We start from the raw sequence: 12,926 nt of genomic DNA on the forward strand, positions 1-12,926 counted from the left end.
GATGCACACATGATGCTCAGATGCACGAGGATTGTCCCTGGGAGGCTTGGGGCTAATGGTTGTGTGTTGGGAGGGAGGGTAGATGGTGGAGGGAGGATACCCCCTTTTGCTTTTTGTGTTATTACAATCATGCCATGTGTAATAGTCTATTTTCTGTGTTTAGACAAATCCTGGGAGTCAACTGAAATTTCAAGGTGTTCAGACAGGAAGAACTCTGGGTGGGCACGAAGGGTGAAGTCTGGGCTCTGCTTGTGCTCCCAGCAATGATTTCAGGAGCACGTTGGACGTGGGTGTCGTTACAGGGGGAATAAGGTCAAGAGCACAACTTCTTGGATCTTCTGTGCTCCCTTGAGCTGCGTCAGGTCTTACGGCTGACCAGTCTTGCTAGCCCTGACTATATTCCTTTCTCTCTGTGTCACTGAGAGGATAGAGAGAACGGTAGTGTGTAGCCTGTGGGAAAGGGGTGTTCCTCGTCTATGGACTGTCAGACCAGGAAGCCATTTCTGAGAGTCTCTACTGAGAGAGGCAGCAACACCTACTCCTTGACTGAAGGGCAGCCCCGTTTTGGTTCTTGCCTTGTGCTCCCGTGGCGACGGGGTGAGCATATTGCTCTGATGATCTTGGCATCCCACAATCAGTGGAGTTCTCATGAAGCTGGAGGTCAGCAGAAGGGGTGGGGAGAGCACACTGTCCTCACACCATCCTGGCCATGCAGGGAGCTTCAGGGAGCCCCTCCTGGTGTGGCTATACTGCTCAGTAGTGTTGTTCTAGTATGGAGAACCCGCACACCCTCCATCCCTGCCCAGCAAGCACATCCAGAGGCAGCACTAATGCTCTGTATGCAATGTTCTTTATTGGAGATGGGGTGGGTCTCGAGGACCCAGCTGAGAGGCGACAGGGGAAATGGATGGGTCAGGCTGGACAACTTGCTGGAAGTGACCAGGCAAACAAGGCTCTTTCTCCATGGCTTTGGGGAGAAGCTGCCAGGCTGAACCTCCACCCCGTCCACTTCTGCTTGCTGGAGCCAGCCGGTTGGCAGTCTGCGAACACACTTTGCATGACAGGGGTGCTCAGGGTGAGGGCAGGTCTTCTTTTTGGTCTGTAAAGAGAAATTGTCCTGTTACCCCAGCATAGGGAAACCAAAAGCAAAAGAATTGCTCTGAGTTCAAGGCCAGCCTGCACCACACAGCAGGAACACACACACACACACACACACACACACACACACACACACACACACCTCTCAGATACATACTCAAACACATATGCACATTTATACTCAGCACATACTCATGAAATAAGAAGTACTCTTTGAATGGAGACCTGTTAGTAGACAGAAGTTACCTGTGGTCCAGAAAGGTTGTCTATCCTCTCCACTAGCAGACAAGGAACCAAGGCTAAGAATCACCCCCCCCCACACCCCACCCCCCGCCCAGGCCATCCCCGAGCACTGAAAGCAGGATGTTGGGATGAGGCTTAGATCTGTGGCTGGAGCCCGGGGAAACTTGGTCACAAAGACAGATGCATAAGTGCGAGAAAGCAGTCTGGTAGCATCTGACTTCTGCAGTCTGGCTAGCCTCTCTCCAGTCCTGCCTTCAGCCCCTGGAAGCTGGTAGAGCTTCCCTCGGAGACTTCCTGTGCTGCTGGGTCTGTTCTCTGAGCCCTGGTCCTCTACTGTGCTGGAATCTGTTCCACAGGAAGTCAGCATTGGGAGGGAGGGAGCTCTGTGTGGAGCCCAGAACAACTAGCAGCTGTGACTCTGGGAGCAGACCAGGGACTCCAGGGACCTCTGATTGCTCCTATGGACCTGGGGACAGGATTATTTGGGTTTCAGCCAGAGCAGATAAAATAAGACAAAAGCCAGTGATAGCCAAATCAAGGCCAGTGTGACAAAGCACAGGTGGTAGCCATGGCCGGCAGCTTAAGGAACATTTAGAGTTCCTATACCAACCTTACTGTCTAAGAAGAGAACTCCAGAAAAGAGGAGATCTCAGTCGCATCACTGTGCTACCCAACTCTATTCTCAGTCACCTTCCTGTGCCTGGACTCTCCTCAGCCTTTTTCTCCTCAGCTTCTCTCCCCCCACCTTTGCCAGACCTTAACCTTGACTGGAGGGAATGGACTGAGAAGTCTGTGTTTAGATCAGTCTGCTGAAAGCCCCCACCCTCTAAGAGAAGGATTGTATTTATAAACTTGGGTTCCTCCAGGTTTGGTTCCCAGGGCCACCTGCAGGCCCTCAGAGTGTTCCTCCACCCTCAAAGTCCCCCACCCACCCGATTGCTCTGTCGGGTAGTCCCACTTCCAAGATGGCTGAACCTGGAGGGATCCACAGGAGAGACTGGTGTATGTCAGGGCCTGATGTGACTCAGGATAGGGCCTACCCTGGCTGGGGAGTATTCCAGATGACAGGGCCAGCCAGGATCTCCTAGCAACAGTAAAGTGGCAGGGGGCTGGGAAGAGGGGTGGGAACAATGATATCATAAATTACCCAGCCTTCCCACCCAGCCCCCTCTTAAGCAGGGTCCTTTCCCTCTCCACCTGCTTCTCAACCAGCTGGCCCCCTCAGCACCAATGCGCTCTTCCAACCAAGGCAGCCATTCCCCACCTTCTGTTGTGTGATACAAGAAACTGGAACTCTCAGGGATCAGTTGGAGCCTTCCCAGGAGTCCTTAGGGTTCCACTAACCAGCCTAGGAAATGACCTCTCTGTAGTAGACTTGCTCTGCCTCCTCAAGGGTGCTGGTAGGGAGTAAGGAAAAGAAGTTCTAAAACATTTGGGGGACATTGAATGGAAGGCCTCATGTCTTTTGAAAAAAATATATTACAATTTTTTGGGGTTTGCACAGACCATGGTATATGTGTGGTGGTCAGAGGACAACTTTTGGAAATCAGTTCTTTCCTTCCATATGTGGGTGGAGGATATTAACTTAGGTTGTCAGGCTTAGAGGCAAGTGAGCCTACCCACTGAGCCATCTCACCATCCTCGACCCCCAAGTCTTTAAGGGGCATTTAAACTTCATACAAAGTTGGACAGAGTCTGGGTTTCCATATCCTTTCTCCTAGAGCCAGGAACTGCTTTAAAATGATTAAAGCTGGGTGGCCGCTCCCTTTGTGCACCGTGCCGCTGCCTCTCATCTCAGCCAGGGCATGCTGACAGCTGGTGTGACAGCTACTTCTGTCTTCACTACATGGCTGAGGAAGGCTCCCAAGACAGGGATGAGAAAAAACAGTGGGACTTCCTGATTAGAGTGAGGAAAAGTCTATCTGAAGCAGGAAACAGGATTGGCTGCCCCACTCCTGCCACCCCTGCCCCCACCCTAGCACTGAGCTACAGTTCCAGACCAGAAACAGGAGGTGAACTCCGTCAACTCTATCTCACGGACTCGGAGACATGGAGTAGAGAGAGCATGACACAGAGCTGGACCTAGTGGCCTATTTTGGCTGTTGCTGCTTTATGTTTCTTGGAGATAGAGCCCAGGGTGTCCTGGAACTCATAATATAGCCCAGGCAGGCCTGAAGGTTTAGTGATTCATCTCCCCAGCCTCCTGAGGGCTGGGATTGTAAGTACATGCCACCAAATACGTGTGGTGCTGGGGGTGGAAGCCAGGGTGTTGTGCATGCTATTCAAGCGCTCTCCCAGCTGAGCTGGCCGTGATAACTAATTAATTTGGTTTTATTTTGTTTGAGATAGGGTCTTACTATGTAGCCCTAGCTGATCTGAATTTAGCTATGTGGACCAGGCTGATATTAAACTCATAGAGATCCTCCTGCCTCTGTCTTTCAAGTCTGGGAATAAATGCGTGGGACATCATACCCAGAAATTTGGTTTGTTTTTGAGATCAGGCCCTAAGAGCCTCTGTTCCAGGCTGACCCCAAAGTCACCACTGTTCGGGCCAGACTTCCTGGTACTGGGATAACAGGTATGAGTCCTTCTGCCTGGCTTGCCTGGCCATGTTCAAGAACTGGATACTGATAGGAGTTTGGTTTTGTTTTCTTTTTTCTTTTTTTTTTTTCAGAGACAGGATAGTTTTTGTTTGTTTTGTTTTGCTTTGTTTTTGTTTTTTATAGTCCTGGCTGTCCGTGAACTTGCTCTATAGACCAGGCTAGCCTCAAACTCCCAGAGATCTGCCTGCCTCTTCCTCCTGAGTGCTGGGATTAAAGGTGTGTGCCATCACTGACTAGCTCTGATATAAAAATTTGAGGATCTGTTTTCTGTCCTTCAGAAGCCCCAGAGGAAAAGTCAGAGAGAAGGTAGTGCCCTGAGTACCAAGATGGCAGCCAATTGTCATAGCAACAGCAGAAGGAGTCTGGTTGGCGGTGGGGGCGGAGCTGGTATGCCAGCTGGTGCCAGATGGACAGCCCAGCAGAAGGCAGCCCTAGCAGGTGAGACTCCACTGTGTTCACTCTCTCTTCCATATGCCAGCCTCAGACTGGTCCTTCCCTCCAGTCCTAGGGGCCCTGGTGCTGCTGGCAGGGGGCTAAAGCCAATGTCATTCCACCCCTGACTCTTGCTTGCACAACAAGGGACAACCATGTCATGACAAAAGACCCCCCTGTTCATAGTCTCCTGGACAACAGGCTTGGGCATCCCAACAGATCCAAAAGTAGATCACTGCTGACTGTGCCAAGGGCCGGAGACTCAGAGGTGGAAGACTGTGGAGCAGGCCTAGTATGTCCTCAAACATTTCACCAAACATTCCATAGCGCCTGACTTACACTGCTCTGGAGAAAAAGGAGGGGGCTGAGGGAAGGAAGAGGGTCAGCTGGATGCAGCACTGGTGCAAACAAGATGCCACCCTCTAAGACCTGAGATCCAGACATCAGGCAAGCGCCTAGAGTAACTCTGCTCTCCCTAGCTGGCATCCAAAGCCCAGGCTTCTGGCAAACTGTCCCTCCAGTTCTACCCACCTCCTCTTACCGTGTCCCTCAGCATTCAGCACTGAACACAAACACCGGACATTTGTACGCTCCCCTAGAAAGGGCTAAAAAGATCAGGGCCCACAGGCACTAAAAACTTGCCTCCCCACTCCTCCAAATAGCAAGTAAGGGAAGCCAAAATCTTACCTGTCCAGTCTCTCCAGCACTGACCCTGCCTTTTGTTATCCTTCCTGTAGGCTGAGCTCTTGACTTGCAGTCATTCTACTGTTTAAAGTGTTCCAAACCCAATGCGGTTAGAAGGACCAGGTAGGCAGCAAGGGTCTGGTGAAGAGGGAGACGACCTCTGCTGATCAGCGGGAAGAGACTCTCAAGTGACGCCAGGCAAGAACTTATGCTGAAGAAGGAGGAGAGCAGAGTGGTTTAAACAGTGCCCCCCACCCCAGACACTGTTTTGCCTCTGATCAGTGCTGTTTCCCTCCTTCCTGATACAGTCCTCAGTGTAAGAGGTTCCCTGTGGAACCTAGTAAGACCAGACCCATAGCCTGGGAGGGCATGGGAGGGCTGGAAAAGGAGAAGCTAGAAGGCTCAGGAGGCTGGGCCTAGACCTTGGAGCCTGAGTGGGCAGTGGGCAGGAGTCTAGCCTGGGCACAGCTCTATTATAGCCTCTGTGGGAGACTCTAGCCAGGCCTAGCTTCTTTCTTTTAGTGTGGACCTGCTGGAAGTCTGAGGCCCCTTCTAACCCTACCCCAATTGCCCTGAAGGCCCTAAGAGCTAAGTCCCCTCACCTGACAGCTACTGCCAAGGCCACTTACAGAGAAGCCTTTGTGTAAAGCCTGGCAGTGGCTTACATTGCAGCCTCGGGACCAGCAGCACGTCCTCTTCTCCCTACCTCAGTTGTTCTCCCAGAATCCCCTCAGACTAAGCTCTGGATCCCTCTCCCTGTTCTCATTATCCCCTTATTTCTTCCAGGAAGTTTTTAAGCAGAACTTCCTCCCTGTCTCTATTCTAGTACCAGCTGGCCTTGCAGTACCTGACCTCTTCAAACCATTTTGCTTTTAACATGAGAGCTCAGAAACCAGTAGGTTGTATACACATGAATGTGTATGCAGCGCCCCCCCAAGTCAGGTGCCAAGCCCTAGCATCTCTGAGCTCATGGCTGACTTCCTCAAACCCCCCCCCCACCGTTAAGCCAGTGTCTCTGCTTCAGCATCTAAGGCTCCACCTCCTTCAAGAGATAGGCAAGTCCCCAAATATGCCATGCTCTTTCTTACTTCATTGATATTTTCCACCACCTACTCCCACCCAAAGTCCTGCATACCTGAGTCACTGCTTCCCTCCAGGAAAAGTGTCCTCCAGAAAGCCACTGGGCTCGTCGCAGGGAAACCGCCATGGTCTGGGGTGGGTTGTATCTGCTTTCCCTCTGCAAGGCTATGGGAGTCTCCTCCAGTCATGCACACGGACTAGGCACTCAGGGAACCTGTTAGGCATCAACATGCAGACGTAAGAAAAAGTTGGACATATGAGTTGACACAGGAGGGAAGGACAGGGTTTGATGATGCAGACTTGGATACAGGACTCATTCAGACGGTGCTCAGTATTTGAACCTGGGGCTGGAGAGATGGCTCAGGGGTTAAGAACACTTGTTAAGGGAATTCGATGCTTTTTTCTGATTCCCATGGGCATATGTGTGGTCCACATACATATACAAAAGCATTTGTATACATAAATCAAAAGACCTAAAATTTACACATTTGAACCTGAGGGCCTATAAGCTCAGAGGAAAGAAATCCAGAGTGTGCTCAGTTCACTCCAGTGAGCATCTCAGCTCCCTCAGAAGGACTCCCTCCTGAGCTCAGCCAACCCAGAGACTAGAAGAGCAGATGCCGGGGTTGGGGATTTAGCTCAGTGGTAGAGCGCTTGCCTAGGAAGCACAAGGCCCTGGGTTCAGTCCCCAGCTCTGAAAAAAAAGAATCAAAAAAAAAAAAAAAAAAAAAAAAAAAAAGAAGAGCAGATGCCTTCCCACTGTCCTTTGCAACAGGGTCTGAGCATACGACTACTTCAGGCTCTAGGCTCTGATCTGGAAGGACATTGGGCAGTGGATAAGGTGTAACTCTGTGGGGTTTTGATTGTTTTTCGTTGTGAGGCAGGGTTTCTCTGTGTAGCCCTAGCTGTCCTGGAACTCACTTTGTAGACCAGGCTGGCCTCAAACTCACAGAGCTCCATCTGACTCTGCCTTCCACGTGCTGGGATTAAAGGTGTGTGCCACCACTGATTAGTTATGAATAGACCAATGTTAAGAAAATGAATGACCTGGGTGAGGATGGTGGTGGGGTGGTGACGGTGGTGGTGGTGGTGGTGGTGGTGGTGGTGGTGGTGGTGGTGGTGGTGGTGGTGGTGATGATGATTGTGGTGGTGGTGGTGATGGTGGTGGTGGTGGTGGTGGTGGTGGTGATGGTGGTGGTGGTGATGATGGCGGTGGTGGTGGCAGTGGTGGCAGCAGCAGTGGTGCACACCTTTAGTCCCAGCACTCAGGAGGCAGAGGCAGGTGGAATTCTGGGCTCAAGGCCTGGTCTATAGAGTGAGTTTCTACCTTTAGCAGAGGTTGAAGTTACAAAAGTGACTAAGAGGGGACATTGGGAGTGCTGTCACTTCTGTGTGCAGCTGGCTGATCCAGAGGACTGGGTGGATGAAACTAGGAACACCTTTAGGATATAACACAGAGGCCAACACAGAGGTTGGGGAGATCAAATAAGCGCGAAATTATACACAGAGGACGAAGAGGGCTGGCCCAGTTGAGAGGTTGTGAATGGCCTTAGAAAAGGCACAGCTTCATAAACGTTGTGAAGATGGTGGTGGCCGGCTGGGCTAGAGAATACACTGCTGGTGCACAGTGGCTCTCCACAGTCCTGACACCTCCAACTGGCAGATGATCCAACCTGACCATGCTTACCCTGTCCCTCTCCTGCCGGACTTTCCAACAGACTCTTCCACACCTTTGACCTTACCCATAGTCTTGTATCCTCTTGGATCTGAATCCAGGGATGAGGCTTCTACCACCCTGCTTAGATGCTGAACCCCTGTAACTCTTCTGGGAGCTCCCCTCTCCCCTCTTCTCCATCTCCTGTTCTAACTGCACTGATAGTAACACCCAGGTCTGTTCTTGATCAGCCAGGAAACCCTTCCTTATGCTGTCATTCTCCGTGCCCACCACCCAGGCTGGCACTCAGCCCACATCTCTCAGAAACGGCCATTTTATAAATGCTAGCTACCTAAGATGGCGGTTTCTCTCGTCCTGTGCTTCCATTCTCACAGCATCACATCCTACCCAGCTTTCTTTCTGAAGCCTGATTCCAACAAGGTGGGGGGCCCTCTGACTGAAGAGCCAAGGCCGGAGGAAGCAAGACAAAAAAAGGACAGAAAAGGCAGCCCCTTGGCATCTCTCTTGGCATTTGAGTCCAACTCAGAGAGGGAGGGCAAAGGGAAGAAAGAAAGTAGTATGAGTTTTTATTTCCATCCTCTTCCTGCCTCCCCCCCCAGCTCTCCCCTCACACTTTGATGAAAACAAAATCTCTCCCTTTTTCTCTTCTCCACCCCCCCACCTCTTTTTTCCTGGCTTCTACCATGAGCCTCCTGCAATGCAAATGAACTGTATTATGCAAATATATGCAAATAAGGCTTAACGAGCGGAAGGAGGGGGCAGAATGCCTAATGAGTAATGGCGAGGGTACAGATGGAGGGTGTCAGGAATGGCTCCCTCCTCCTTGCAGTTCCCACAGCCTGGAGGTTTGCTAAAGGTAGCAGGTGTCTATTTCTGGGAAAAAGCAGAAGGCCAGGGTCCCAACATAGCCCACTGCTTCAGTTGGGGAGTCCTGGGATGGCTTTAGCTACAGTAAGGGACAGGAGAGCTTGAGAAGAGAGGGGTTAAGTAGAAGAGAGAGGTGCCCCTCTATGTGCCTTGGAGCTGAACGTACCAGCCTCACTGCCCTATGGGCCTTTGGCACCGGGTGCTGAGGGTGGTGCATGCACAAGAATGACATGGCTGTGCATTAGAGAAGAGGATTCTCAAGGGAAGATTCCCAGGCAGACCCAGGTTTCTCCCAGAGCTGGGGGTGAGAGCTATCTTTTTGTGTGCTTTGGGGTTGGGGGTTGGGGTGGTTACTATGGCAACATAGCGTAGAACACCCACCTCCCCAACATTCAGCCCCAGAGGACTTAGGGGCTGGGGGTGGATAATGGATTGACACCCCCTGATGCCCCTGCCACCTGGCACTGCCAGCCGGAGATGGCAGTGTCAAATGTGAGAGAGTGGTCTCTTTGTCTGTAGGCTCATGGTGTTGGGGGAGCAAGCGTGGGCACACAGAAGGGCCTTTCCCAGGCCCCGGTCCAGTTTGCAAGCCTCCTGCTGGTCCCCGGAGACTCCTGAGGCCATCCACTGGCCTCTATACCCTGGCAGATGGTGGCCCCTTGCCTTTTCTGCTAGGTAAACCTTCCCCATACCCTCTGCAGGGCTTTCCCTTCAATGCCTTCTCAGACAGTGAGAACAGTCGGTTCCTGGTTCTCACAGATACTTCGCATTCCCAGACATGTATCCTGTCCTTTTGTGTGTAACATCCCAACTCCTGCAGGACTGGACAAGGAGATTCAGAAAGGGGAGTCAGAGGCAGAAAAGGTTAGGCAGGGTTCAGGAGTCTGAGCCTTCAGGCCTCACTCATGAGCTGCATAACCCGTGTCTCCTTTCTTCCCCTCTCTGGGCTATATATGATGAGAGGCTTGTTTTAGCTTCCTGTTGATCTGAACATTCTACGTCTTACATGACTTACACGGGATCTTTCCTACCAGTGCTCCCGTTCAAGACCAGTGATCCTGAGATAGTCATGCCCCATCAGATCTGGAGTGCAGTGCTGGATAGTCGAGTAGACAAACCACCACTTTCCTAAAGGGGGTCAGCCGGCTCACTCACCGCCGGGAGCTGTCCGTGGTGCTGGATGTCGCTGGTCCTCACGTCCTCAGAGTGGGCGGGAGGGTAGAGCACCCACCCGCCCAAGGGAGTAGCTGAGGGAAGAGAAGCAGAAACATTTGGATACAGTAAGGAAAGAGAAAAGACAACTTTGAAGGAAGTCTCCTGCTATTGGAAAGGAGAGTCGATGCTGGAGTCGATGAATCCGGCACTCCTCACCCTTCCTCTAATCTTCAGGAGCCTCAGATGATCTCAGTTCTCCTCTGGATCCATTTGGAAAATCTACAGGCTCCTGTGAGCCTGAGCCAGTGCTTTTGGCCTTAGGGAAGAGCAAGATGGAGGTCAAAGACAGACCTTTAAATTTCATTCTAAATACTAAGGGCTCTTCAAGTAATTTAGTAATAAAGAGGAATAAGGGCATTCTAGATATAGCAGGGGCTAGGGAGGTGAGAGTGTGGCCTCTGCACAGACAGGAGAGTGTATCTGTGGTGCGGACCCCAAACCTTCATTTCCTCTCTGAGTTTTTTGGGCTGTGCCAAGCCCAAACATCTGTATGGAGATGAAGGGTGTTTTTGGTGTGCAACCAAGTCTAGAAGCACTGGTTCAGAAGGAAGTGGATAAGAAGAAGTCCCTGAGCTGCTGGAGGAAGGGAAGGACAGGGAAGAGAGGCTCAGTCGGGTGGAGACTCACATCAGACAAGACAATGGCGTACGGTGTCCCCACAGGGTTCCCTTGCATGGGCACAGGGAATGGGTGACACAACCTGAGGGTATGGGACTCCCCTCAACCAGAGAGTCCCAGGGAGGCAGCTGTGGAAGGTAAACAGCAACAATGGTCCCTTTCAGTGTCCAGACTTCAGCCCTTCAGTCCAATTAGTAGACACAGCAAACAGCAATTCAACCGCCTTCAGCCGCTGTCATAACAAGCTCAGAGCGGCCTTAATGGGGGATTAGGGCAGGAGGGGGGGTGTCACTCTCTAGCCTTGGCAAAGCCTGGGTGGCAAGGAGCCTCCCTTTTTTTCTCACCTCTCTCTTCAATTAAAAGTACACCCACCCTTCCTTCTATAACCCTGTTCCCCCTTCTCAAATCCCTCATGTTTGTCTTCTCGGTTTGTCTTCTCCTCCCCTGCAGTCATTTGAAACCACCATTAGCCTAAATTCACTCACCTCCTGGGGGAATTGGCCCATTTTGCCTGTTGGTGCAATAGCCCCATCTCTTCTTTTGTCTTCTAAAAAATGATTTTCTTAGGCAAGAGCTCAGTGTGAACAAGCTGACTTTGAATTCTGGGCACTCCTGCCTCAGCCTCCTGAGACTATGGGCATGACCCACTAAACCCAGCCCCTGCTTTAGAAGCTCTAGAATCCAGATATTTCATGGCAGGGGGTCGTAGCTACCACTTACACATCATGTAACCAGCCACGCATGTTCTTAGGAGAAAGAGCACAGAGTCAGGCATACCTGTAAGCATTGGAGGGTTGAGGCAGGAGGATCACCATCAGTTAGAGACCAGCCCTGGCTACTTTGAGGGTTCTAGGCCAATCTGAGCTAAAAGTGAAACTGTGCCCTAAACCTGACAAAGAGAGGTGCAGGTGCAGAATAAATAGTGATGTGCAGACCCCAGCTCTTCCCCTGGTAGGCTCACCAAGGGTACCTTCCGCAGCCCTCTTTTAAAGGTTTACGGTTCCTTGGTTACAAAGGAACTTGATCCCCAAAGGGATCTTTCCAAGCTACAGCCTCCAATCCTTGGCAGAGAAGGAATGCCTCCCTGTGGGTGTCACCACATGATGAGTAGAGCATCCTTTTAGCAAAAGGACAGCCTGGGAAACTCAAAGTAGTGTGTATGTGACATGCTTGAGACCAGGATTCCAAAACAAAACCAAGTTCCCTTTCCTTCTTTCTTTTTTTTTTTTTTTTTTTTTTTTTTTTTTTTTTTTTAGAACAGGGTCTCACAATGTAGCTCTTGCTGTCCTGAAACTCACAGAGATCCACCTGCCTCTGCCTCAAAGTGCTGGGATTAAAGTCATGTGCCAATCCACCACACCTGGCTCTTAGATGCCTAGAAGGAGTGGGGGGATTTTGTCTTTGGGTTGGATTCATGCAAAACTTGAATCAAATATTTACAAGAAAGTTGCCCTCAGTTGCCTGGACTGAGAGCTCTGCAAAAGGACAAAGGGTAAGGAAGAAAAGTGGGTCGGGAAACTAGCCGAGGGACTGGAGAGATGCTCAGTGGTTAAGAACTGTACTGACCCAGTTTTCAATTCTCAACATCCACAAGACAGTTCACAAACATATGTAACCCCAGTTCCAGGGTGATCCAGCACCCTCTCCTTGCCTTTGAGGGCAACAGACTCTCACAAATTGCCCTCTAATGTACAAATGTATTATTACAGACACAAAATAAATTTAAACATTAAAACAAAGGCGAGGAGGAGGAGACTTCGGTGTTACTGTGATGTCTGCATTTAATAAACGCCAGCTCTTTTCTGTGGTTTTACCTGGCCACCCCCTAGCATCCCCAGTGTCCCAGCTGAGTTTCCCAGCTCATATATATGGCGCATAGACACAGGCAAAACAGACAGGGAGAGATAGACCTCGTTTTTCAAACATTTTTAAAGGAAGGAAACCAGATGTGCATTTGGTTTCCAGTAAGTCTGGTGGATGAAGAATACAAATGGCAGTTCTTAAACAAAGGAGGCTTCTCAATGAGATGAAATGTGAACTCAGACCAAAGCAGTTCTCCTACACAGTTTAATTGGGTAAAGAGGGTACTATATGATACAAAGAGGGGAAGCCAGGTGTGATGGCTCATGCCTGTAATTAATTTCAGCATCTGGGAGGCTGAGGCAGGAGAATTGTCATCAGTTCCAGGGAAGCTCGGGCTACATTTTGTCTCAAAAAAGGGAGAGATCCATGGAGATATCTCTGGATAAAGGTGGTTGACATTTGATCTCCATCTCCTGAACCCACATGGTTGAAGGAGAGAACAGACTCTCGCAAAGTGTCCTCTGATCTACAAATGTATTGTTACAGACACAAAATAAATTTAAAGATTAAAACAAAGGAGAGGAGGAGGAGGAGACTTCGGTATTACT

The 12,926-nt window shown here is 50.5% G+C and overlaps 1 long non-coding RNA gene across 1 annotated transcript; it reads right to left on the reverse strand.

Moving 5' to 3' along the window:
* Positions 1–828: 828 nt before the first annotated feature.
* LOC116896699 lies at positions 829–9,812 on the reverse strand. The gene is made up of 4 exons (XR_004387357.1): positions 9,698–9,812; positions 6,196–6,354; positions 5,064–5,271; positions 829–1,099 (listed from the first exon to the last, which is right to left on the reverse strand). It is a non-coding gene; the product is annotated as an uncharacterized LOC116896699 (long non-coding RNA).
* Between the last annotated feature and the right edge of the window lie 3,114 nt (positions 9,813–12,926).

Source organism: Rattus rattus, chromosome 3 (genome assembly GCF_011064425.1).
Source record: "Rattus rattus isolate New Zealand chromosome 3, Rrattus_CSIRO_v1, whole genome shotgun sequence".
Lineage (NCBI taxonomy): Eukaryota > Metazoa > Chordata > Mammalia > Rodentia > Muridae > Rattus > Rattus rattus.